Source organism: Melospiza melodia, chromosome 10, assembly GCF_035770615.1.
Source record: "Melospiza melodia melodia isolate bMelMel2 chromosome 10, bMelMel2.pri, whole genome shotgun sequence".
In the NCBI taxonomy this organism is placed as follows: Eukaryota; Metazoa; Chordata; class Aves; order Passeriformes; family Passerellidae; genus Melospiza; species Melospiza melodia.
The window spans coordinates 4,201,107-4,229,091 of NC_086203.1; positions in this window are offsets into that span (position 1 = coordinate 4,201,107).

Sequence of the window (27,985 nt, forward strand, 5' to 3'; positions counted from 1 at the left end):
GCTGGGATCCCCGTCTGCCTCTGGGAAATGGGCACTGCAAGGGGGTCGGGTAAGGCTGTGGGAGCCAGATGTCAATGGACAAGGCCAAAGCTGCACAGGGGCCTGGGGAGCTCTGGGCAGGCTCCTGGTCACTCTGCACCCTCTTTCCATGCCCTGTGCGACACTCTTGGTGGGGCAGTTGAAGCAGCCCAGGGCCCTGTGGGCTCTCACTCCCACAGCTGCAACTCTTGGAAAAGCCCTGGGGAAAGCTGCAGCAGGCAGTGCCTCAGCTGTCCCCCTGTCCCTCTGACTCTCCTGCCCTTTCTCCTGCCTTTCCCACCTTCTTCTATCTCTCCATCTCTCTTTGCCTTGGGACCCCTTCCCCATCCCAAGGGCACGTGGCCAGGCCCTTTCAAGACCCAGTGGAGCCTTGCTCTGCCCCTCTGCCCTTTCCCCACCATGGGCACCCCGTGCAGCCGCTCCCAGGTTTCGGGACGTGTCTCCCACGGAGGGAGCCCAGCAGGACAGCTCAGTACCCGAGTGCCCTGAGCCTGCTCGGGACAATTCCTCTGGGCTGTGCCCGTCTTATCTGGGCTGTGCCCGCAGTGCCAAGCAGCAGAGAGGGCAGCTCAAGCCTCAGCAGGGCTCAGGCCCAGAGGCCCAGCAATTACCTCCTGTGGCTGTGCCTGGCATCGCCTCCCTTCCTGCAGCAGAGGCTGGCACAGAATCACTGCTTCCTGTAGGAAATGCTTCCTTCTGCACAGCCTCTCCTTTCATTTCTAAAGAAAGAAAGAGGCACAGCTGGATCAGATGGAGCTGTTCCCCATTGGGGAGGTGGCATATTCAGGAGTCCTTTCAAATCATGGATAGGTTTCAGGAAATCAGATGGGCTTCGGTGTCTCCCCCTCAACCTCTTCCTCCTCCAATCCTGATCAGCTCAGAGACAGGGATGTTGCAGGGGATCTCAGGCCCGTGGTGCAGTTTGGGCTGCGTGGCAGCAGATGGCCAATGCCTTCCTGCAGAGGCTGGGGAGAAGCTGCAGCCAGGCCAGGCTGGCAAACAGCCCTGCAGGGCGTGGAAGCAGCAGCGGGGCAGCGAGGCTGCCATGGATCCCTTCCCACTGTGCCGGGCTCAGCGTGTCCAGATGTGCAGCCAAAGCCCCGGCTGCTGAGCCCCAGGACAAGGCTGAGGGAAATGCACCCACCTTTTCCTGCCTGCTGCATTTCCTTCGTCCTTTTCCTCATGTATTCAGATGGCTCATGAGCTTTCTTCTGTGCTGTAGATTTGTACTTTCCTGTTGGAGGACCTTCGAAAAACATGATTTGGTTTCCTATGAATGGATATCACAAAAGCAGAACTCAGCCTGTGGGGTCAGCCGGCACACACTACTCACCCCTGCGATGAGAGCCTGGCTTTGGTGAAGGAACCAGCAAAGGAACAGGAAAAGTCCTCCCTGCAGACCCATCTGTAACACAGCATCCACAGAAGCTTCTGTAACCAAGTTCCTGCCAGGTTGTCAACAATTATTCCGTGGTGGGACAATGAGAACAAACCTGCAGGAGGTTTCAAAGGCTTCAAAACATTATGCCGCCCATCTAATGGGGAAGCCTTTCCAGACACCTCATCTGAAACAGAGCACAGATGAGAACATTTTTCAGGGCATGCTGAGATCCCCGTCTGCCTCTGGGAAATGGGCACTGCAAGGAGTTTAGGTAAGGCTGTGGGAGCCAGATGTCAATGGACAAGGCCAAAGCTGCACAGGGGCCTGGGGAGCTCTGGGCAGGCTCCTGGTCACTCTGCACCCTCTTTCCATGCCCTGTGCGACACTCTTGGTGGGGCAGCTGCAGCAGCCCAAGGCCCTGGGTGCACTCACTCCCACAGCTGCAACTCTTGCACAAACCCTGGGGAAAGCTGCAGCAGGCAGTCCCTCAGCTGTCCCCTGTCCCTCTGACTCTCCTGCCCTTTCTCCTGCCTTTCCCACCTTCTTCTATCTCTCCATCTCTCTTTGCCTTGGGACCCCTTCCCCATTCCAAGGGCACGTGGCCAGGCCCTTTCAAGACCCAGTGGAGCCTTGCTCTGCCCCTCTGCCCTTTCCCCACCATGGGCACCCCGTGCAGCCGCTCCCAGGTTTGGGGACGTGTCTCCCACGGAGGGAGCCCAGCAGGACAGCTCAGTACCCGAGTGCCCTGAGCCTGCTCGGGACAATTCCTCTGGGCTGTGCCCGTCTTGTCTGGGCTGTGCCCGCAGTGCCAAGCAGCAGAGAGGGCAGCTCAAGCCTCAGCAGGGCTCAGGCCCAGAGGCACAGCAATTACCTCCTGTGGCTGTGCCTGGCATGGCCTCTCTTCCTGCAGCAGAGGCTGTCAGTGAGCCACAGCTTCCTCCGGGAAATGCACAGCCTTCCTTCTGCACAGCCTCTCCATCTGCTTCTGGAGAAAGGATGAGGTACAGCTGGATTAGGTAGTGCTGTTCCCCATTGAGGATGGGGAATCTTCAAGAGGCAATGCTTGTCAAAGACATGGTCAAGAATGGTTAGGAAATCCCTATAAAATTTTTCTTTAGGCCAGGGCCCTCTGTACTCCAAACAGCTGCCCCTTCTGATTTTCCTGGAGATGGGAAATTGCAGGGGATCTGAGGTGCATTGTGCAGTTTGGGCTGACTGTCAGCCAATGCCTCAATCAATCCTGCAGAGGCTGGGGAGAAGCTGCAGCCAGGCCAGGCTGGCAAACAGCCCTGCAGGGCGTGGAAGCAGCAGCGGGGCAGCGAGGCTGCCATGGATCCCTTCCCGCTGTGCCGGGCACGGCGTGTCCAGATGTGCAGCCAAAGCCCCCGGCTGCTGAGCCCCAGGACAAGGCTGAGGGAAATGCACCCACCTTGTGCTGTCTGCTGCATTACCTTCGTCCCTTGCCTCATGTGTTCAGATGACTCATGGGCTTTCTTCTGTCCTGCAGCTTTGTTCTTTCCTTTTAGAGGACCTTAGAAAAACATGTTTCCTCTTCCCATTAATGGATCCCACAGAAGCAGGGCTCAGCCTGTGGGGTCAGCAGGGACACACTACTCACCCCTGTGATGGGAGGCAGGCTTCTGTGTAGGAATGAGGGAAGGATCAGGAAGAGTCCTCCCTGCAGACACATCTGTAACACAACAGCCACAGAAGCTTCTGCCATCTCTGCTCAGCTCCACGGACACCACTGAGCCGCAGGAGCGGTGAGGGGATCGCGCAGGGCGAGGGCACACATGTGCATGGCTCTGTCCTGGCACCTGCAGCGATGCCCTCCTGGCCGAGCTTTGGGCTCTGAGCTGGCAGCTCTCCCAGGGGAAAGGCCTTGACCTACCCTCACCATCTCCCAGAGGCTCAGTCCTGGACGTGGCTTGGGAAGCCGCACCACCTTCACCAACAGGTTCAGCTGCAAAGAAAGGCAGGACAGAGCAGCTCCCGTGGCACTGTAGGAGATCCTCAGGCTGCAGGAAAGGCTCAGCCCCGGGGCACAGCCCTGGGCCCAGCACCTTCTCTCTCTGCTTTTCTCTGTGACTGCACAGCCCACACAGAAGGACACAGTGGCATTGCACATGGGAGGAAGATGGACGGCTAAATGCTCCTTCCTCCCACTGACAGTCATCCTGTGGGATCACTCAGGGCTCCAGAAAGGAGCAGGGCAAGGTTTTCAGAACCCTTCTGCCCTGACTTAACCGCTAATGGAAATGGCAGAGGCACGAGCTCTTGCCACTTGGATACTGATTAATATGTCACTAGAAAGGGAAATTCAGAACTTACCTCCAGCATTCTTCAAGACATTCGAAATATCATTTAACAACAATTCCAAATAATCAAACTTGTGATCCAAATCTAGAAGGGAGCAAAGACCAGACCAATTTCCATGATGCACTGTCATCCCCTTCTGCCTCCGGGAACTGGGCACTGCAAGGGGGTCGGGAAAGTCCGTGGGGGCCAGATGTCAATGGAAAAGGCCAAAGCTGCACAGGGGCCTGGGGTGCTCTGGGCTGGCTCCTGGTCACTCTCCACCCTCTTTGCCGGCCCTGTGACATATCCCGGGAGAGGAAACAGGGCCAGCCCTGGGCCCATGGGGGCTCTCTCTCTCCCCCAGAGGAAACCCTCCCTGAAGGCCTGGGGAAAACCATTCCCAGCGCTTCCCGGGGAGCAGGGAGCGCTGTCCAGGGAAAGGGGAGCCAGGCTGCCGACTCACCTGCTCCCCACGCTTGCAGTGGAGCAGCCTGGGCAGCCCTGGCAGGCAGGGCCACGGCCAGGAGGAGCAGGAGGAAGAGGCGCAGAGCAAGGGCCATGCTGCCTTGCCCTCTGCCAGTCCCGCAGCTCTTGCTGCCACCGCTGTCCTGACACCGCTGTCCCAATGTCAGCACCACTGCTGCCACCGCTGCTGCTGCTGCCGCAACAGTTGTGCTCAAGCACTGACTGCTCGCTCCTTGTGCTGCTGTGCAACCACGGGGCTCTGGCACCTCTGTGACCTCAGAGCCTGCTGTGACCTCAGCCTGCTGTGAGCCCTGAGCCTGCTGTGACCTCATGGCCTCAGCTGTACCCCCAGAGTGTGCCCCCATCTGTACAAATGGTCTGCCCTGATTGTAAATGTTTTGCTTCATCAAAGGGCCATTGCTCAGGAAAACTTTTTGTTTTTCCAGCTTCCATTGCTGGTCGGTCAGGCTGTGTCTCTGAAGATGCTCTTGATTGTTGCAGTTTGAATTTATTTTATTGATTCCTGTTTAAGTGGTTCATGGTTTACCCGTGGGTTTTACCCTCCCTCAAAGCTGTCCCTCATGCCATTCCCCGCCCCTTGTTCCAGCTCTTTCCCTGCCTGCCACGGCACCCCAACCCCTTGGTTCCCGAAGGAGCCTTCGGGCCAATTTCTGACTGCAACAGCCCTTTGGAATTCCCCTATTCCGGAGGCCCCGTGGGCCCATGTGAGCCATCCTCTCCACCCTCCTACCGCAATGGGCCCCTGACACTTGACTAATCCCCTCCCTGCTCCCCTGAGGATTCCCTATTGCTCAGCTGTTTGTATGCACCCCCTGACTTGTATCTGTATAAACCCCCTTGCGCAATAAATCTAGGGGCTTTTTATCCTATTTCTTTCACCTGGAATAAACTCTTCCTTGTGGAACCTCAGAGGGCCTCCTCCTTTCTCCTCTGCCTGGTCCCTGTCGTGGCTGGTGTCTGGCACAGTAGAGCAAGTGGCTCTAAAGGTTCTGCCTCTGGGAAATCCCTATCCTGAGGCAGTTCCCTACTCCTGCGGTGGTGCCGGAGTTCTGAGAGTTAGCCCGGGTTCCAACAGTCTAGTCACTAATCCCCCTGTCCTGGTTTAGGGCAAATTTGTTAAAGAATCTGCAAAGGAGGGCCCCTCCAGAAAGCAAAACCCACACGGCCCCTCCCTCCAACCAGTTTGGGAAAAAATTCCTCAGACAGAGGTGGAAAGAACCTGTTTATTTCAGGCACAGCACCCGCCAGCACACAAAATGAACAATACCCGATGACACCGCTCTGGGAAAGATGACAAAATCAGAAAGTCTCTTTCGGGGGTGGTTGCTGTGTTCTCAGTCCCTCCGGCACTGGGGTAGCTGCTGCAGGCCAAAACGGTGCAAATCCTCGGTGTTCCCAGGTCCCAGTCCGGAGCAGGTTTGAGATGGTCGAAGAAAAGGAGAGGAGAAATAGTCCAGGAAGGCATTTGAACTGTTTAGCTAGAGCTAGCTAATAAGCAGAGGCCAAAGCAGAGCAGAAGCGAGAGCAGAAAAGAGAGCAAGCAAAGCAACAAGCTGAAAGCAAGAAGTGAAAACAGCCTTAAGTACTGCCCCTCTCTGTGTCCGTGATAAGAGAAACCCAAACAAAAGTTCCACTCTTCAGAGCCGGTCTTAAAGGCACAGAACAGATGAATGGGGATACAAGCATCATAACGTCACCCCAGGACATTCCACCCCTTATCCCCATATCATCAACATACTACAACATATCATGCCTTATTCATACAAAATTTCCATCTGTTCCCCCAAAATGTACAAGCAATGCCCATCATGCCTTCATCACATCCCCACACTGGACCACTGAATCCAGGCCCTATATTACAGAGCTGCAGGATTCCCCCTTTTCACTTTAGTCACTTAAAGCTCCATCTATCACTTGCTCAGACCTTCAACACTTACACATTTCCTTCTCCATCTTCCACTTGCCCAGACCTTCAACACTTACACATTTGCTTCTATCTCATGTCTGTATGGTTTAATGTACAGACAATGGCAGTAACATTCAATGAACAGTGATATTGCACATCATTCTTAGCCCACAATCAGATCTCCTTGAGGTACACATCGTGTTGTTCCATCTCTTTGCATTATCCACCACGTGCAACCTGGTCCCTGAGCAAAGACAACCCCATGAATGTGTTTGTCTGTACTCAAGGCAGAATTGATCCACACAGTCTTCCCTAACAAACCTCTGATATGTACCACTGGGACTTTGTCTCCTTCTATTATATTCAGGGACTCAGACTGGGCAGGACCTGCTCAGTTGGTGGAACCTCGGGTGTTAACTAACCAGGTGGCCTTTGCTAAATGTTGCTCCCAGTTTTTAAAGATCCCCCACCCAAAGCTTTCAACTGGGTTTTTAGTAGTCCATTGTACCTCTCCACTTTGCCTGCAGCTGGTGCATGGTAGGGGATATGGTACACCCACTCAATGCCATGTTCCCTTGCCCAGGTGTTGATAAGGCTGTTCTTGAAATGAGTCCCGTTGTCTGACTCAATCCTCTCAGGTGTACCATGTCTCCACAGGACTTGCTTTTCAAGGCCCAGGATGGTGTTCTGGGCTGTAGCATGAGACACAGGGAAGGTTTCCAACCATCCCGTGGTGGCTTGCACCATGGTCAGCACGTAGCGTTTTCCCTGGCGTGTCTGGGGCAGTGCAATGGAGTCAATCTGCCAGGCCTCCCCATACTTGTACTTGGACCACCGCTCACCGTACCAGAGGGGCTTCACTCGCTTGGCCTGCTTGATGGCAGCACGCGTCTCACAGTCATGGATAACCTGAGAAATACTGTCCATGGTTAGATCCACTCCTTAGTCTCGTGCCCACTTATAGGTGGCATCTCTGCCCTGGTGGCCTGAGGCATCATGGGCCCATCTAGCTAGGAATAACTCTCCCTTATGTTCCCAATCTAGGTCTATTTTGGACACCCCTATCTTTGCAGCCTGCTCATTGTTTTGGTGCTCCTCATTGGCCCTACTCTTGGGTACGTGGGCATCTACATGGCAGACTTTCACAGGTAGCCTCCCTACCCCGGTAGCAATGTCTTTTCACTCATCAGCAGCCCAAATTGGTTTCCCTCTACGTTGCCAGTTAGCCTTTTTCCACCTCTCCAGCCATCCCCACAGAGCATTGGCTACCATCCATGAATCAGTGTAGAGGCAGAGCTTTGGCCACTTCTCTCTCTCAGCAATGTCTAGGGCCAGCTGAACAGCTTTGAGTTCAGCGAGATGGCTCGATCCACCTTCTCCTTCGGTAGCTTGTGCAACCTGTTGTGTGGGGCTCCATACGGCTGCTTTCCACTTCCAGTTCATCCCTACGATGCAGGGAGACAGGAACCATCAGTGAAAAGAGCGTAGCGTGTTTCCTCTGGGGGCACTTGGTTATAGGGAGGAGCCTCTTCAGCACGTGTCACTGGTTCTTGTTCCTCTTCATCTGTGACACCAAAATTCTCACCTTTGGGCCAATTTGTAATTACCTCCAAAATCCCAGGGCGATTCAGTTTACCTATACGGGCGCACTGAGTGATGAGAGCAATCCACTTGCTCCATGTAGCACTGGTGGCATGGTGAGTGGAAGGAAACTTGCCTTTGAGCATCCACCCCAGCACTGGTAGTCAGGGTGCCTGGAGGAGTTGTGCTTCAGTGCCTATTACCTCTGAGGCAGCCTGGACTCCTTCATAGGCAGCCAAGATTTCCTTCTCTGTTGGAGTGTAGTTGGCTTCAGACCCTCTGTAGCTTTGACTCCAAAATCCCAGTGGTCGACCCCGAGTCTCCTCAGGCACCTTCTGCCAAAGGCTCCAGGACAAGCCATGGTTCCCGACTGCAGAGTAGAGCATGTTCTTTACCTCTGGTCCTGTCCTGACTGGGCCAAGGGCTACTGCATGAGCAATCTCCTGCTTGATCTGGACAAAGGCTTGTTGCTGCTCAGGGCCCCACTGGAAATTGTTCTTCTTGCGGGTGACCAGGTAAAGAGGGCTCCCGATCTGACTGTACTCAGGAATATGCATCCTCTAAAAACCTATTGCACCCAGGAAAGCTTGTGTCTCTTTCTTATTGGTGGGTGGAGACATTGCTGTGATCTTGTTGGTGACATCTGTAGGAATCTGACGCCGTCCATCTTGCCACTTCACTCCCAGGAATTGAATCTCATGAGCTGGTCCCTTTACTTTGCTCTTTTTAATGGCGAAACCAGCTCCCAGCAGGATCTGGATGATTTTCTCCCCCTTCTCAAACACTTCCGCAGCTGTGTTCCCCCACACAATGATGTCATCAATATATTGCAGATGTTCTGGAGCCTCACCCTTTTCCAGTGCAGCCTGGATCAATCCATGGCAGACGGTGGGGCTGTGCTTCCACCCCTGGGGCAGTCGCTTCCAGGTGTACTGCACTCCCCTCCATGTGAAGGCAAACTGAGACCTGCATTCTGCTGCCAGAGGAATGGAGAAAAATGCATTGGCAATGTCTATAGTGGAGTACCACCTTGCTGCCTGGGACTCCAGCTCATACTGGAGCTCTAATATGTCTGGCACAGCAGCACTCAGTGGTGAAGTCACTTCATTCAATGCACGGTAGTCCACAGTCAATCTCCATTCTCCTTCAGATTTTCGCACAGGCCAAATGGGGCTGTTGAAGGGTGACTGGGTCTTGCTGACCACCCCTTGGCTCTCCAGCTCAGGCATCATTTTGTGGATGGGGATCACAGCATCTCGAGTGGTCCTATACTGTCGTCGATGCACTATGGAAGTGGCAATTGGCACTCGTTGCTCTTCTCCCGTCAGGCATCCTACTGCAGATGGATTCTCAGACAACCCAGGCAAGGTGTTCAATTGCTGGATGCCCTCTGTCTCTACAGCAGCTATTCCAAATGCCCATCTGAGTCCCTCTGGGTCTTTGAAGTACCCATTCGAAGGTAGTCTATGCCCAAAATACGTGGGGCCTCTGGGCCAGTCACAATAGGATGCTTCTTCCACTCATTTCCCGTTAGGCTCACATCAGCTTCCACCAAAGTGAAATCCTGGGATCCCCCTGTCACACCAGCAATAGAAACAGACTCTGTCCCCACATGTCTTGATGGGATTAATGTGCATGGCACACCAGTATCAACCAAAGCTTTGTACTCCTGTGGTTCCGATGTGCCAGGCCAACAAATCCACACAGACCAGAAGACACGATTTTCTCTGGCCTCTACCTGGCTAGAGGCAGGGCCCCTCTAAGCCTGGTTATCCTTCTTTCCATGGGCGTATGTTTTGGATGTTCCTTCGAGGGGATCAGACATGTCATCATCATCATACCTGGCCGTTCGGCTACAGGCAACTGGAGCTGCTTTCCTTCTGGTGGCTTCCTTCAGTTCACGCACCCATCGTGCCATAACCGCGGTAGGTTTCCTATCCCACCTTCTCATGTTTTCCTCACAATCACGCAGGTAAAACCACAGCTCAGCTCGTGGGGTGTACCTTCTCTCACCATCTGGGAAACGTCTGCCTTGGATACCAGAACCTCGGATCTGTACTGCTGAAATTTGGAGAAGGTCTTCTTTAATCTCCTCTCTAAGCTTCTTATGATTCTCCTCTATCTTATCCTCTAAGTTCTGCAGAAGTGTTTCTACCGCTGCGATTCTGGCATGTGTCGGGCCATGCACAGCATCTGCATATGCTCGGAGCTTCCTTGCCATGTCAAGCACAGTCTCATCCCTCTCATCCCTCTTCATGATGGCTAAGGCAGAAGCATATTCATGTGGCCCAAGTCGTACAAGTTTTCGCCACATCGCAGACGTGCATGGTACTAAGTCTGGGTTCCTAGTTGTTACATCATCTGAGAAGATAATCTCTGCCACTGCCATTTCTCTCAGGCGTTGGATCCCTTGCTCTATGGTCTTCCACTGAATTTGCTGCATATAGAGATCGTCTGCGCACAGGTATCTTTCTGCTACACTTCTGTCGTGGGGTGACAGCCTTTATCCCAATATCTTGTGTGTTGTATGGAGTCCCACTCGATGGGTTGCAGAGGCTACTGAAGGAGAGGGTGAATCCAGTCAATTTGCTGAAATCAAAGCTATTCAACTGGCCCTAGGTATTGCAGAGAGAGAGAAGTGGCCAAGGCTCTATTTGTATACCGATTCTTGGATGGTAGCCAACGCTCTATGGGGATGGCTGAAGAGATGGAAAGAGGCCAACTGGCAGCGCAGAGGAAAACCAATTTGGGCTGCGGAAGAGTGGAAAGATATCGCTACTCGGTTAGAGAAGTTACCTGTGAAGGTTTGCCATGTAGATGCCCGTGTCCCCAGAAGTAGAGCTAATGAAGAGCAGCAAAACAACCAGCAAGTACATCAGGCTGCAAAGATAGGGGAGTTGAAGATAGATCTCGACTGGGAGCATAAGGGAGAGATATTCTTAGCACGATGGGCCCATGATGCCTCAGGCCACCAGGGTAGAGATGCCACCTATGGGTGGGCACGAGACCGAGGGGTGGATCTAACCATGGACAGTATCTCTCAGGTTATTCGTGACTGTGAGACGTGCGCTGCCATTAAGCAGGCCAAGCGGGTGAAGCCCCTCTGGTATGGGGGGCGGTGATCTAAGTACAAATACGGGGAGGCCTGGCAGATTGATTACATCACACTGCCTCAAACCCGCCAAGGCAAGCGCTATGTACTAACCATGGTGGAAGCCACCACGGGATGGTTGGAAACCTTCCCTGTGTCTCATGCTACAGCCCGTAACACTATCATGGGCCTTGAAAAGCAGGTCCTTTGGAGGCATGGTACTCCTGAGAGAATTGAGTCGGATAATGGAACTCATTTTAAAAACAATCTTATTAATACTTGGGCTAGGGAACATGGCATCGAGTGGGTATACCATATCCCCTATCATGCACCAGCTGCAGGGAAAGTGGGAAGGTACAATGGATTGTTAAAAGCCACCTTAAAAGCATTGGGTGGGGGGTCTTTAAAAAACTGGGAGCAGCATTTGGCAAAGGCTACCTGGTTAGTTAACACTCGAGGTTCCACCAACTGAGCGGGTCCTGCTCAGTCTGAGCTCCTTAATATAGTAGATGGGGATAAAGCCCCAGTGGCCCATGTCAGAGGTTTGTTGGGAAAGACAGTATGGATCAACCCTGCCTGGAGTACAGACAAACCCATCCGTGGGATTGTCTTTGCTCAAGGACCAGGTTATACATGGTGATAATGCAGAAAGATGGAACAACATGGTGTGTACCTCAGGGAGACCTGATTGTGGGATGAGACTCATATATGAATGTCATTGTTGGTTGAATGTGAGACAGAAGGAAACTGTAAGTATCAAAGGTCTGAGCAAGTAAGATGAGAGGAATGCGTAAGTGTCAAAGGTGTGAGTAAGTGAAATGAAAGTTTTTTATGTATGTTCACGATATGGGATAAGGGGTGGAGTGTCGTGGGGTGACAGCCTTTATCCCAATATCGTGTGTTGTGTCTGGCAGCTGTGCCTTTTCTCTCTTCCCCCCACCCCCCCCCGGCCGTCTTGCCGCGGCGGGGCGGGGAGGGAGGAGGGAGTGTGACCGGGGCACTTTCGCTTTTGGCTTTTGGCTGCTTAGCTTGGCTTGCCACTTGCTTGCTTGCTTGCTTGCTTGCTCCTGCCTCGGCCCCTAGCTGATAGGTTTTCTTGCTGCTTTCTGCTTTCTGCGCTGTTTTTTTTTTTTTTTCTTTTGTTCCCTCTTTCTTACCCTCCCCTGAAGATACTGGACTGGCTCCGGACCTGACCTGAGACGTCCAGGACCCCCGGAGTCTGAGAGAGAAGCTCAGCGCCCTCTACAACACTGCCTGGTTTCTTTTCTTTTCTTGTGTTGGGGTGTGTTCTTTTGTTACTTGTTAATAAATAGGTTTTGTTTTCCACTTTGCTCCTCCAAGGAATTCCTTCCCGAACCCGGTATTGGGGGAGGGGTGGTTGGAGGTTTGTTTTTTTTGGGGGCTCCCTTTTGGAGACTTCCCCTAATTTATCCTAAACCAGGACAACTTCTTAGGACCCGTTCCCAGAGGCTGTGAGAGTTAGACCCCTCATCATTCCTTGGTCTATGGCAGGATCCTGTGACAGGGATCCCAAATGCCTGGCTTCAGTGCCATCCAGAATTGTAGCCTCGCCTGCAGCGTCCCAGAGACGGACCAGCCAACTAATTATGGATTCATCAGACCTTCAAGTGTAATCCTTCCGTAGGCCACGAAGGTCCTTCAGGGAATAAGACTCAATATTTGCATCTGATCTTGCACCTGCTGCTTTGACTCCTGATTTTATGTCCGGAGGCATTGAGGTTCCTTCTCCTTCATCATCATCATCGTCCACTGGTCGATGGGTCTTGTCTGTGCATTTCCCACTTCTAGTGCTGGTAGCAACAGCCATGGGTTTAGATGCTGGCTTCGAGCCTGGAGTGTTAGCTGCAGCCTGAGTCACCGGGATAGTTGCTGATTTATCTCCCTGCCCCCTGCCTCTGTCTGCTGCCCGACAGTATCTAGCAGTGTGCGATAAGCATATTCCGGGGCCCAGCTCACTGCAATGACCTTCCTCTCCTTAGGCTCATCCTGGTACTTCTCTTTCAGATATTTGCCCACCTCAGCTGGGTTCTGAATTTGTTCATGGGGAAAATACCAGACTGTAGTGTCAGAGAATTCCTTCAGGATTTGGCCCATATCCTCCCATTTCCCACACCACTTAGGATTTTCCACACTGGGGTTTACTCCTGAGTCAGGGGTCTCATCAGCCCGTCTAGAAATCTCAGCCCTCATTCCAGAGAAGCAGCAGGCTGTATAGAGGAAGGTTACCAGATTGAATACCAGAAAGATGGTTTCTTTAACATTGAGGGGAAACTGAACATCCTTCACTAGTGATGCAACAGATTCATAGGAGAAGAAGGAAAGCAGAGGCTGAAAAACCTCATTCCCTGCTGCTCCTCCTGCAACAAACTGGATGCATAACCATAGCCATGAACCATTCATACCTGGAGCAGACCCTAGCATGTTTATAAACTTGTTGCACATCATTGCCACCAAGCCCAGCAGGATAGCTACTCTGGTCACTGCCCCTCTGATGTAAAAACTATCTATTAGGGACAATACTAAAGCTATTTCTGGATGAGAAAATAAACCTGGGGACCAGAGAGGTATTAAAATCTCAAAAAACCCTAGGGACCAGAAATGCATGCAAACCTTCATCCCAATAGACATTATGAACTCAAAAAGCATGGCTACTAGCTGACTTAAATGAACACAGAGTAATAGCAACAAAAATGCAGTCAAAACAGGGTTTTTCCACTCTCTCTCAAGCCCCACGTTGGGCGCCAATATTTTGTCCTGGTTTAGGGCAAATTTGTCAAAGAATCTGCAAAGGAGGGCCCCTCCCGAAAGCAAACGCACACGGCCCCTCCGCCCAACCAGTTTGGGTAAAAATTCCTCAGACAGAGGTGGAAAGAAGTTGTTTATTTACCAGACACAGCACCCCCCAGCACACAAAATTAACGATACCGAATGACACCGCTCTGGGAAAGATGACAAAATCAGAAAGTCTCTTTCGGGGGTGGTTGCTCTGTTCTCAGTCCCTCCGGCACTGGGGCAGCTGCTGCAGGCCAAAACGGTGCAAATCCTCGGTGTTCCCAGGTCCCAGTCCGGAGCAGGTTTGAGATGGTCGAAGAAAAGGAGAGGAGAAACAGTCCAGGAAGGCATTTGAACTGTTTAGCTAGAGCTAGCTAATAAGCAGAGGCCAAAGCAGAGCAGAAGCGAGAGCAGAAAAGAGAGCAAGCAAAGCAGCAAGCTGAAAGCAAGAAGTGAAAACAGCCCTGTGTACTGCTCGTCTCTGTGTCCCTGATAAGAGAAACCCAAACAAAACTTCCTCTCTTCAGAGCCGGTCTTAAAGGCACAGAACAGATGAATGGGGATACAAGCATCATAACGTCACCCCAGGACATTCCACCCCCGAATGTCCGTGCTTCAGGGCCTGCTCTGGTGCCCTGCCATCTCCCACACCACAGTGGGATTCACATACTGCAGCACAGAGTTAGGCTTGTGCAACAGTGAAATGGGTGTGCTCGGCAGCGTTGCTGGAGATACATCCCTACAGATATAAAGAAAATGTGTGCACCAAGCCAGGGCTTCAATAGGCACATGAATTTTGGAAAGACAAGGACAAGGTAGCAGAGAACAATGTAAAAATCAGCTGAAAATAAAAGGAGGAAATGCTGAAGGAGTTATTTGTGCACATTTGAAGATTTATTTTTCTTGGGTGCAAAGCAAAATCAAAAGATCCTAAATGCCCAAAAGATTGGAAATGTGGAACATCCTCCATAGCAGAGTGTTGGACCTCTGGATCCTTAACACAATTTTATGGTGGTGGAACAGTGGCAGCTTGAGCTGGTGCCTCTGGGGGCTCTGAACAAAGAACCCCTGGGCTTTGATACCCTCCCAGGTGAAGTGTGACAGTCTGGGGTATTGCTGCTGTATCCAAGTGCCCGGGCACTGGCTGGCACCACAGGTCCCCATGTGAAATACAAAGTTGTGTTTCGTGTCAGGTACAAACAGGCGATGTGTGTAGCTGTGAATGCGAAATGTGTGGACACCGACAATGGGAGAGCTGTGAATTCTAATAAGAACTGAGGAGAATAAAGCATGGAAAAAGGCCTTTGAACCTATCTTTGGTTTGCAATTAACCCTGGTTGATTTAAGAGCATTGGAATTAATGTGTTAAAGATGTTGCTTTTTGCCTGCGTTTAATTCATAAAGAGTTCTGCAATAATAATCTTCTGAAGTATAATTTTAGAATATAACTTGTATCGTTGAAACTATAGCTTTGGAATATATATAAAGGAAATATACTTATCTCACGCCTTATTGAAGCAGAGAAAAACAGCTTGAGAAAGGAAGATGAACATCATCTCAAGGGTTTATGGTTTCGACCAAAGGGAAGCTGGACATCACTGTTATGAGATTTAGAGTCTCTACAATTAAAAGGTGGACACACATCTGGGGAGCTGGATCCCACCAGAAATGGAGTCGTCTTTCTTCTTTCTGAAACTAGACCGTCACCATCTGGAGATACTCCTTTGAGATACATCCTAAGAAATTAAAATCACAATAGTGTATGGAATTGTGATGTAATAATTTGGAATAAAAATTGCTGATGAGTAAAAGATTGGAAATAGAAACTGCTGAAAAAAGGTGATGAGTACCCCTATAAATACCTGTAACCCTCAAGTATCGGTGTGCAGTTGGAGGGAAAACTTCCCCCACTGTACCCAGCGCTGTATTGCTCATACTTTACCATATTAAATAATAAATTGATTGCTGCTTGATTATTTGCCTAGTCAAGCTTCTTATTCATAACAGATTTGGTGCATTGGCCGGGAATTTCCAAATCCATTGAGGGAGACTCCTGATCTCGGGGAGGCGCCCCACCTTGGAGGCTTCTGCCTCCAGTGGCCCTGAGTGACGGGGGAATGTCTCAGGGAAGAGGAAATCCATAAGGTAAATTATGAGCAAAGAATTTGGAGCTCCCGGAGTAGACTGCAGTAAAATTCACCTGTAATAAACTCGTGCACGAGTTTATTAAACTCTCACCCAGGTGAGAAAAGGAGGCTGTAAGTATCGCTTGGTTTGGTGGGATAAGAACGGGTGGGTGTAGGTGTGTAAGAGTGTGAATGGTGTGTGTATGAGACGTGACCTAGTCACGACACGAGTGAGGAGCTCTTCTAACCTCGGTTTCGCTGCCCCGCGAGGGGGACGGCAGGTGAAGGAACAAAGCGTGTGGAAAAGGATTCTCTGTATGTAAAAGGTCGGGGGTGGTGAGATAAGATAATGGTTACGGAGAGGAATTTGTTTTCTTTTCCCGGTAGAGAATCAGAGGCGGGAGGATTTAGAAGGGACTTTTTATTCAGAAAATTCCTGACAAGAAAGGACTAAGGTCTGAACAAGTGAAGTCAAAGCGAGTGAGGGAACACCCGTTTGGTGGAAAAATGGGTCAATGCCAGAGCAAAAACCCAGGAGCTGGTATAAATCAGCAGGAAAATAAAGGTACTGAAAGTACTGGAAAAAGAGGGAGCATTTTGCCAGATATACCCCAGGACAGCCCCCTTGGGGTAATGTTAAAATTGTAAGATAAATGTGAATCCAGCAGAGGAAAAAAAAATAAAGAGAAAATGATACAATATTGTATGGTAGAATGGACTAAGGAAATGATACGACCGGATAATTTATACTGGCCAATGTATGGGTCATCTGAAGGGTGGATCTGTAAAGCCTTGAATGCCTATGTAAATGAAAAGGACCCTATTAACCAAGAAGAAAGCGATTATGCTGCTTTATGGCATGGGTCCTGGCCTACTCCCCTGTATGCATTAAAAACCAAAAAGAAAAGGGATCAGTGGGACCCTTTAGATAACCTTCCCCCCCTTATCTACCACAGCCAGCTGCACTGGCAGAGGTGCCTCATCCAGCACCTAGCCCGGCACCCTTTGCACCCATTCCAGCACCCACTGCACTGCAAACCCCAGAGGTTCCACTAACACTGCCACAAGCCCCGGTGTCTCCGTTGCCGCTGCCACAAGCCCCGGTGGCTCCACTGCTGCTGCTGCCACAAGCCCCAGAGGTTCCACTAACACTGCCACAAGCCCCGGTGGCTCCACTGCTGCTGCTGCCACAAGCCCCAGAGGTTCCACTAACGCTACCACAAGTCCCAGTGGTTCCAGACCCACTGCCACAGGCCCCGGTGGCTCCGCTCCCGCTGCCACAAGCCCCGGTGGCTCCGCTCCCCATACTTGATTCACCACCAGCACACAGAACGAGAAGCCAGGAAAGGGCACGAGCAGAAAGCAGTGGGGATAGCAATAAAGAAGGGAAGGGGGGGCAGCTGTACCCATTAAGGAAAGTACCATTAGTAGGAAATCAAGGGACACCAGTCCTTGGGTATGTGCCAGCAGCCCTGAACACCGGGGATGTAAGGACTTTTAAAGAAAGAAATGGGAAGGTTACTTGAAGATCCTCTGGGTGTCTCAAAGGCTAGATCAGTTTCTAAGACCCAGACGGAGATTCAGTCAATTTTAAGTCTTTTATTTACAGCAGAAGAGAGGCAGCTGATAAGACAGGCTGGCATGAGAATTTGGGATAGGGACCACCAGCAGGGACCTTTAGGAGAAATTAAATGGCCCCTGGCAGTCCCTAACTGGGATCATAACAATGACCAAGATAGGCAGAATATGGTGGATCTCAGGAATATAATTATTCAGGGAATTCAAGAAGCAGTCCCTGGAGGGCAAAATATTAGCAAGGCCCTGAATGAACATCAGGGGAAAGATGAGTCAACCATAGATCAGTTAGAAAGAATAAAGTAGAGTATGCAAATGTATTTGGGATTAGATCCTGATGCAGCTGTGGGGAAGCGTTAATCAAAACTCCGTTTGTGGTGAAATCATGGGAGGAAATTAGAAGGAAACTTGGAAAGTTAGACGGCTGGCAGGAGAGAGGTTTGCAAGAATTGTTACGGGAAGCACAGAGAGAGAGATGAAGAGAAGGTGAAAGCTAAAGCTAAGGTTTTCATGGCTGCAGTAAAAGAGGTTCAGAACGGTAGCGCATCTTCAAGTAATGCTAAAAGCATGAGAAAAAGAACAGGTGAGGGTTCTGAAAGACCTACCTGCTTTTACTGTGTTATGGAAGGACATGTTAAAAGGGTTTGCAGAAGTGAGAGGCAGATCAAAAACTGTTTGTAGAGGAAAATTAAGAGTAGTTCCCCAAGGTGAAGAAGTCAGCCTTTTAGTAGATATGGCTGCTGAAAGATCAACAGTGCAAAGATTACCAAAAAGATGCAAAATCAGCTGGAAAACAGCTCCAGTAATTAGAGCAAAAGGGGAGGCCTTTAAGGTTCCCATTATTGAACAAGTACTAATTGAAGCAAAAGGACAAGTGGATATTAGTGATCTATTACTAGTTTCAGAAGCAGAATGCAATCTTTTGGGAAGGGACCTGATTATTTCCTTAAGAAAAGATAAGGTGAGGACAATTTACACAGACTCAAAATATGCTTTTGGAATTGTGCACACATCTAGATAGAAAGAAGTTTGATAAACACTCAAGGGAAGAAACTGATCCATCAGGAGTTAAAAATCAGAGTGCTTGAAGCCCTGAAAAGACCTAAGAGGATAGTGGTAGTACATGTAAGAGGTCATCAACAAGGGTCAAGCTACTTAGTAAGAAGAAAAAGAGGCAGCTTGTAAACTAAAAGAGACTATCCAGCTGAACACTATAGCAGAAATTCAAGAGAAGCTGCCAAAACGCTATAGTACTCAAGAGGAGGAAGCTATAAAAAAATTAGAAGCTAAGAAAGAGCTGGGAAAATAGATACTATCAGATAAGAGAGAGATTTTACCTAATGCTTATGCTAGAAGGATTTTAAGCCAGTTGCGCCAACATACTCATCGGGGAACAAGAGCCTTATGTGATCATTTTTTAAAATATTATAGATGTATTGGAATTTTTGAGATAGCAAAACGAATAACACAGGAGTGTTTGACATGTCAAAAAGTTAACAAAAAGGTAATGAGACAAGCTTCAACCGGCGGTAGAAAAATAGCCTACCGACCATTTGAAAGGGTTCAGGTGGATTATACTGAATTACCAAGGGTGGGCAGATGGAAATACTTGTTAATATTAGTAAATCAACTGACTCATTGCGTGGAGGCCTACCCGGCTGCCCGAGCCACGGCGATGTTTGTAGTTAAAATATTGTTGGAACAAATCATTCCTCGATTTGGGGTTATCAGGGCCATTGATTCTGATCAAGGCTCCCACTTTACTTCCAGCATCATAAAAGGAGTAACAAAAGCCATGGGGATTTCCTGGGAATATCACACCCCTTGGCACCCCCAGAGCTCTGGGAGGGTAGAAAGAATGAACCAAACAATAAAAGAGCAGTTAACAAAATTAATGATTGAGGCCCAAATGTCATGGGTCAAATGTTTACCTTTAGCATTGCTTAATATAAGGACACTTCCAAATGCAGATACGGGACTTTCTGCATGTGAGATGCTTTATGGGCTGCCTTATTCCCAGGAAGTACCCCAAACATCAGCAGTCATAGCCGATATGACTATTCAAAAGTACATCCAGAAGATGGGACAACATGTCCTAGAACTAAGGGAGAAAGGCATAATTGCTCAATCAGCCCCTCTCAGATTTAGCAGACATCAAATAAAATCAGGTGACTGGGTGCTGATTAAAAGCTAGAAGGAAGAGAGTTTGTCTCCTAGATGGGAAGGTCCATATTTAACTCTGCTGACCACTGATACAGCTATCTGAACTGCGGAAAAAGGCTGGACCCAGGCGTCGCGGGTCAAAGGACCAGTGGAACCACCGACAGAGATGGAACCACCGACAGAGACGCCTGCTGAATCCCAGTGGAGAATTGCATCTACCCCCGGAGAACTGAAAATCAAGTTAAAAAGAGACTGATGTATGTCACGAAAACGCTCCTACCTTAAGCTGCAAAACCAATTGTACTCACGAGAGGTAGAATGTACTACTCTAAACTGTAAGTATTATCCATAGGGTTGTTTCAAGTGTATAGGGTGTGAAGAATTTTGGTATACAAACCTACCAAGGGGACAGATCCCTAATGCTCTCTGCTGTGATTGTATGAAAGAAATAGAGAAAGAAACTGATAAAACTTTGTGGGCTCCAGTAAGGAAAGGATATATTAAAACAGGAGAAAAAGACTGGTGGAGAACCTGGGTACACGGAACAAGAGCAGGAATTGATTTGCAGGAAGTACCAAAAGCCAAATTAGAAAAAGTAGAGTGTGACAAGAGCAATTGGATACCGGACGAATATCAAATTAAAGCAAAAGAGTGGCAGGAAGCCAAGTACCGCTGGAAGAGGGGGAGGCACATACACCAACCCCATTGTAGTCGCACATCCCCCGAACTCAGGGGCCAATTAGCCTGAATTAAAAAGATTCAGACCACAACCATGATAAACAGAGATCTGAAGGCTCATGAGTCAAAAGGCAAAAATGAAATGGAAAATATCAGTGACCAAATCCCAAGGCATAAACTCTGCTACCGAGATCTACATCTCGGCCCTTGGATGCAACCCAAGGGGCCTTGAGAGAGGTAGAGAGTTCAACCCCTTGAGGATTATTTTCACTGTATTGATCATTGCATCCCAGGCAATGGGCCTTAATAGCCTCACTCCTGAACTCCACGTAATCCACGAGCGAGCTGCAGGATCAGAGCCTATTGCTCCAGCTGTCTGTGACAAATGCAATCATACTGTCTGGATTGGGGGAAAAATAGAATCAATGTTCATGGCACATTCCCATGTTAGTGAAGTGTGCTATGACCATAACCAATTAAAGATGTGCACTATAGGTGGCAAATTATACTGGGTTGGAGAAAATTTAAAACCTGAAGGTGTAAATGACCCATTGAAAGCCCAAATGGTATATATTAGATTTGTGGACAAAAAGCTTACAGAGAACTGCCTGCCCCATAGGTAGAAAAGTTGAGATTGATGACTACGGAGAAACCATCCGGGGTTTAGCAGCAGAGATCAAAAGGGTGGCTCATGTCCCTGTCCAAAAACGGAATTCCATTCTTCAAGCCTCATGGTGAGACCAGATGCTTAGAGGAGGAACTTAGTAGAAGAAAAAAGGGTTCCTGATATTGTCCTCATTAGCTAGGTTATTGTTTCTACCTTGCCTTATTCCCTGTTTTATCCAACCAATCCACTCGGTTATTCAAAGCATGCAGATTGCAGTAACCGACTCAGAATTGGCTACCAGAGAAGCTGGTAGATTTGAGAAAAGAGCTAAGATACGCAAAATAATGAAATTAAAGATAAGAGACCAAAAAGAGAAAGCTTCCAAAGTTTTAGCCAGAGTTGAAGCCCAGACACGAATGAGTAAGAGAAATGAAAATTTATACAAGCAGAGGGGGGATTGTGAAATTCAAAGTTGTGTTTCGTGTGAGGTACAAAGAGGTGATGTGTGTAGCTGTGAATGCGAAATGCGTGGACACCCACAATGGGAGAGCTGTGAATTCTAATAATAACTGAGGAGAATAAAGCATGGAAAAAGGCCTTTGAACCTATCTTTGGTTTGCAATTAACCCTGGTTGATTTAAGAGCGTTGGAATTAATGTGTTAAAGATGTTGCTTTTTGCTTGCATTTAATGCATAAAAAGCTCTGCAGTAATAACCTTTTGAAGTATAATTTTAGAATATAACTTGTATCGTTGAAACTATAGCTTTGGAATATATATAAAGGAAATATGCTTATCTCACGCCTTATTGAAGCAGAGAAAAACAGCTTGAGAGAAGAAGATGAACATCACCTCAAAGGTTTATAGTTTTGACCAAAGGGAAGCTGGACATCACTGTTATGAGATTTAGAGTCTCTTCAATTAAAAGGTGGACACACATCTGGGGAGCTGGATCCCACCAGATGGGAGTCGTCTTTCTTCTTTCGGAAACTGGACCACCACCATCTGGGGATATTCCTTTCAGATACATCCTGAGAAATTAAAATCACAACAGTGTATGGAATTGTGATGTAATAATTTGGAATAAAAATTGCTGATGAGTAAAAGATTGGAAATAGAAACTGCTGAAAAAAGGTGATGAGTACCCCTATAAATACCTGTAACCCTCAATTATCGGTGTGCAGTTGGAGGGAAAACTTCCCCCACTGTACCCAGCGCTGTATTGCTCATACTTTACCATATTAAATAATAAATTGATTGCTGCTTGAATATTGGCCTAGTCAAGCTTCTTATTCATATAAAGGACAAGGTAGCAGAGAACAATGTAAAATTCTGCTGAAAATAAAAGGAGGAATTGCTAAAAGAGTTATTTGTGCACATTTGGAGAGTTATTTTTCTTGGGTGCAAAGCAAAATCAAAAGGTCTTAGATGCCCCAAAGACTGGAAATGTGGAATGTCCTCCATAGCAGAGTGTTGGATCTCTGGATCCTTAGAACAATTTTATGGTGGTGGAACAGTGGCAGCTTGAGCTGGTGCCTCTGGGGGACCCTGAATAAAGAACCCCTGGGCTTTGATACCCTCCCAGGTGAAGTGTGACAGTCTGGGGTATTGCTGCTGTGTCCGAGTGCCCGGGCACTGGCTGGCACCACAGGTCCCCAGTGCCTCTGCTGAGCCATCCCTCTCCTGCAGTCAAGTTTGGTGTGTCACATTTGGCTTTTCTCTCTGATGCACTAGCAGGACCACAAGAGCACGTGGTGCTGAGGATGTAAAAATGCCTGTTCTGGCTGGAACCTTGCTGTTGTGTGACAGCCTGCAGGCAGAGCGGGCAGCTGGAGGGATGTTGACTCGTGTCCCCGGTGCCAGCCGTGCTGCATACATGAGAGCTGCTGGGTGTTGGTGCTCGCTGGTGTTAGAAATAGGGCCAGGAGAGGAGCTAATTTAAAATGCCTTTATTAAAGACAGCTCTGGGTGGGGAACCGAGGTGTCACGCACACCGCCACTGCTCCCACTGGATGACGCTGAGGAGGAAGAGTACAGCTTTGTCTCTCAGCACAGCTGGGCCTTCCATCCTCACCAGAGTCCTTAGGAAGGCAAATATTGGCTCGCAGCCGAGGGGCATCTTCCAAGCTGGGTACTATCAAAATTATGGGGACAGGACGGAATCCGGCTCTGGCCAAGAGTGGGTGGCTTAGTGTGGTTCTGATGGGCTAAAGTCAAAGTTTATGTGCTGGTTTGTTGTTTTGAGAGGGTTCATATAGTTCTCACAGCCTCTCATTTAAATTCAGTCCGGGTGCAAGTCCTCCTGCGAGGAGGGGAGTAGGAAAAGTGGTTCCCGAAGGGAATGGATACACATCCCGGGTGAGACGGAAAGGGGAACAAATACAGAGAATGACGGGGAAAGATAAAAATACAGGGTGAAATAGCAACATCTAACAGCGGCAGCTGAAAGCAGGTCTTAGAATACTAACTTTCAAAGTTTTACAAATGACTAACACGGGGTACAAATACAGAGTATAACAAGAAGAGATACAAATACATGTAAAATAGTAACAGTCAGCAACAGCAACTGAAGGCAAGTCCTAGAACTCTTACAGTCAATGTTTAACAACAGACCAATACTTCAAATTAAGACCTTATCAATTTCATTAACGTCAACTACCAATGACAACTCTGAAAAAGAGCTCTCATCTCCAGGATTTCATTCCTCACACTGGGACCCGGCCTGGCCCGGCACCACGGGGAGTTACAAAGTGTCTTCAAGGAATCCCTGTGGCATTGTGTGTTTTTTACGGGTTTTATTGTAAAGTTGGTTATTTTGGAAATTAGGATTTTGGTTTGACCCTCGGTTCCCCCCATGTTCTCCCTCATAAAGGTTTGTTCCTCCGGCCAGTTACCTGTCCATCATTGTAAGCAGCCCCCTTTCCTTTCGAGAAATTTCTGTGTCAATCTTGCCTTACTTAACACATGATTTGTCGCCCGACCCTTCTCCCTCCCCAGTGCCATTGCTATTGGTTCGGTTGTGTCCCTCGCTCCTCCCCTGGGCTTCGTTCATTGGTCCCTTGTGTCCCCTCGTGTCACGCCCTTCGCCTTTATAAATGCCCCCCCAAGAGTGTTTCTGTGATACCGGTGCTGGCCCCGGCTGTGTCAGTGAAGCGTCTGGGCATTTCTACGTGTGTCCAGTCCTTCCTTCCTTCGCCTCAGTGCTTCGCAGTGCTGCTCTCGCCTGCGTCGCTGCGCCGCAGACGGAGCCAGAAGTCGGGGTCCTGGCAGCGAACCTGGGAGTGGCGGGATTGGCGGTCTCCACCCGTCAGCTGCTGTGGCTGCGGGACGACACTGCAAATCCCCAGGCGTTAAACCACACGATTTAGCCTGGGATTTTAAGTTGTTCCGCAGTAAATCTTGTAAAAGGCCTGAGCAAGTCTCCTATGAATTGTCTCCCTGGCAAGCCCAGTCCCGGCCCCGAAGGCCCCTCAGCGTTGTCAGGGCAGTGGCAGGAGCCGGCAGCTCGCCCAGAGCGAGCCCCTGCCGCCCGGGATGGCCACAGGAGAGGCGGGCGGGCGGCGCCAGGGCCCTGCGCGGGGCTCCCCAGGCTCCTGTGGCATCGGTTCCGTCCCCTCGGGCGCCGAGCGGAGCCCGGAGCCGCCGCTCTGCCTGCGGGGCTGTGTGTGCCCGGCCCCGAAGGAGGCAGGGCCGGGGCTGTGGCACCGCCTGCCCGTTGCTCAGCGCCGCCCGTGCCGTGCCCGTGCAGCGCGACCCGGCGGGGCAGCTCCGGCTCGGCTCGTCGCCAGCGCCGCCCCGGCACGGCGGCTGCCCCAGGGCCGCGGCAGCCCCGAGCCGGACGGGCCCGGAGGGCCTCGGGAGGGAGCGCGGGAGGGCCCCGAGCCCTGCGGGCTTCAGCAGAGACTCCCGCCCCACTGCGGGCAGCAGGAGGGGCGCAAAGCCCCGGGACGCTTATGAGAGCCAACAGCCCTCTCCGCATGTGAAGTGCGACCCCAAAACCCCGTCATGTGCCTCAGCAGAGACCCCAGCACCCTGCACACCTTGGGAGAGATCCCTAACTCCGTGCATGCCTCACACAAAATTCCAAATCCTTTGCATGACTTGAAGTGGACTCCAGCACACTCCGTGCCTCAGAGGGAGCCTGAAATATCCCTGTGTGTCCCACAAGGGACCCCAGCCCCTCGTGCGCCTTATGGGGGCCCCCAAAGCCCCCAGGTGCCTTACGGGGAAGGCCAGGGCAGCTACGGCTAGGGTTCTGACCAGGAAACGGAGTGTGGCTGCAGCTGGGCTGTTGTGCCTCTGGGGCTGTTCATCAGCCCCATCGGGCCCCAAGGCCACACAGCCCTTCCCTTCCCTCCCCTTCTGGCCCTCGTCCAGAGGAGCAGACCCTGTGCAGCACCCTGCATTGGTGATGGCCCATCAATTAGGTTCTATCAAGTGTGTGTTAATTAGGGTGGGGCTTTGTTTTGCCTGCTGGAATTGCTGGTCAGGCTGTGTCCCTGGAGATGCTCTTGATGGCTTCCCTCTTTTCCTGGGCTTGCCACTGGAGGAGGTGCAGGCCCAGATGATGCCGGGGAAGGAAATGTGCCCTCAGCCCAGGGACGCTCAGCATGGGCTCCCCCAGCCCTGGGGACCCCGCCGCTGGTGACAGCAGCCCCTGCCTGGCTCCTGCCTGCCCACACCGTGGGCATCCACGGCTGCTCCTGGGCACGGAGCTGAGCCAGTGCTGCTGCCGGCTGGGCTTTGCTGCTGCTGCCACCCGGACACTGGGGCGACAGCTCCATCTCTTTATTGCAATAGAAGAACTGATTCGGGATGCTCTCAGCCCGTGGTCAGTTGAGCACTTCCAAATACTTTCCTGGGGCTTTCACCTTTGGCCCCGGATGGAGGGCTGGGCCTGTGGCCTCAAAGCACCACAGAGCTTTCAGGTACAATTGTAAACTGGTCAGATTCAGAGCTGCTGCTGCTGCTCTTCCGGCTGTAGAGGTCTTGTGACCAGCCACCAGCTTTGAACTTTTCTTTGAGGTGGTGCCTGTGGAGAGAGGAGGTGGCTGAGGCCCCAGCTGCCAGTGGCACACAGGGAGCCTCCTGCATAGCAGGGCCCAGAGCTGGCAAGGCTCCCCAGCATGGCTGGAGCTGCTGGCACAGCTTGGCCCAGCTGCACAGCTGTCCCTCAAGGCCCCGGCGAGCAGGGCACGGCTCTGGGCAGGCTCCCTGGCCAGGAGCGGGCCCCAGAGCGCCTCTGCCTTTCAAGGGCAATCTGGTCCCTGCTCTTTCTCCTCCCCACCGTGCTTTGCCTCTGCCCTGTGCCCCTGGGGTTTGCCTTGGCCAGGCAGCCTCAGTGGGAGCCAGCACTGGCTGCAGCCCCAGCGGGCCCCCCAGGACAAGGCCCAGCAATGAGGAGGCCAATGAAAGCTCTGGGCAGCAGCAGAACCCTCAGCAGAGTTCTTTGGACAATCATGGACTGGCCACAACTCCACTGCAGCCTCACTGGAAATGTTTCCTGTCTGTGGTAGACTTTCAAATGAAGCTGTTTGAGGGGGAGAGCAACAAAACACTCACTGTTTTCCAGGAATACCAGATTCCAAAGCTGCACAACGTGAAGACAAGCTCCTCACCAGCCAGGATGGCCATTAACTCTAGCAAACAGCGAGTTCCCATACAGAAACAGTTTCCATGGCCCTCCTGGGAATCAGGAACATGTGCTGTGGTTCCAGCTGCACCTGTGGGAGCAATGGGGAGTGTCAGCCTGTGCTGTGCTGCGCTGCTGAGCTGGCAGCACGGTGGATGCGGGCAGGACGTTCTCCGTTTCCCCCAGAGCTGGGGCCTGCAGGCACCTTGCCGCCCCTTGGCACAGGCTGTGCCACCCAACAAAGCCCAGCAGGCCGGGAGGAGAGCCCGGGGGCAGCGCAGCTGCTTGGGCAGTGGCTGCTTGGAGGGACACGGGCCAAAGCCATCCCTGAGCAGCCACTGCCAGCCCTGGCCCTCCCTGCCCCGTGACAGCTCCCCCAGCCCCAGGGCACAGAGTCAGGCCCTGTCAGGACCCAGTGCAGCCCCTGCCCAGTCGGGAGCCGAGGCTGGCTCTGGCCCTGGGCTCGCGGCAGGGCTCCCGCTCGGGGCTGCTCCTGTGCCTTGGGCCTCGGGGCACTCAGGGCCAGCTCCAGAGCAGCTGCAGCGGGAGGGACGTTGGTGCACGAGTCCCCTTTCCCCGGGGCTGTGAATGAGCTCCTAAGGCACCTCCAACTTTGGCTGCTGCCAGGCCGTGCAAGGGCAGACCCTGGGGGAAGAGCTGCTGCCACACAGCCCCGCCAAGGGCGGAGCCCTGCTGAGCCTGACACAGCAATTCCCTCCTGTGCCTGTGCCTGTGCCTGTGTCTGGCTTGACCTTCCTTCTTGCACCAGGGGCTGCCAATTGGCCTCTGCTTCCTTGGGGAAACACCTCCTTCTGTGCTGCCATTTGGTCCATCACTTGAGAAAGAAAAAAGAACGGCTAGATCAGGTGGAACAACTCCCCATTTCTTTGGTGGCATCTTCAGGGCGTCATGCTTATTAAAAATGGGGAAATGATCCATAAAACCTCTGGGCTTTTTCAGCTGGGCCAGGGCCCACCCTCCTCCAAACAGCTGCCAGGCCTGAGCAGAAGTTGTGAGTGGATCACGCAGGGCGAGGGCACACACGCGCATGGCTCTGTCCTGGCACCTGCAGCGATGCCCCCCTGGCCGAGCTTTGGGCTCTGAGCTGGCAGCTCTCCCAGGGGAAAGGCCTTGACCTACCCTCACCATCTCCCAGAGGCTCAGTCCTGGACGTGGGTTGGGAAGCCATTTCACCTTCACCAACAGGTTCAGCTGCAAAGAAAGGCAGGACAGAACAGCTCCCGTGACACTGCAGGAGATCCTCAGGCTGCAGGAAAGGCTCAGCCCCGGGGCACAGCCCTGGGCCCAGCACCTTCCCTCTCTGCTCTTCTCTGTGACTGCACAGACCACACAGAAGGACACAGTGGCATTGCACATGGGAGGAAGATGGACGGCTAAATGCTCCTTCCTCCCACTGACAGTCATCCTGTGGGATCACTCAGGGCTCCAGAAAGGAGCAGGGCAAGGTTTTCAGAACCCTTCTGCCCTGACTTAACCTCTAACGGAAATGGCAGAGGAACGAGCTCTTGCCACTTGGATACTGATTAATATGTCACTAGAAAGGGAAATTCAGAACTTACCTCCAGCATTCTTCAAGACATTCGAAATATCATTCAACAACAATTCCAAA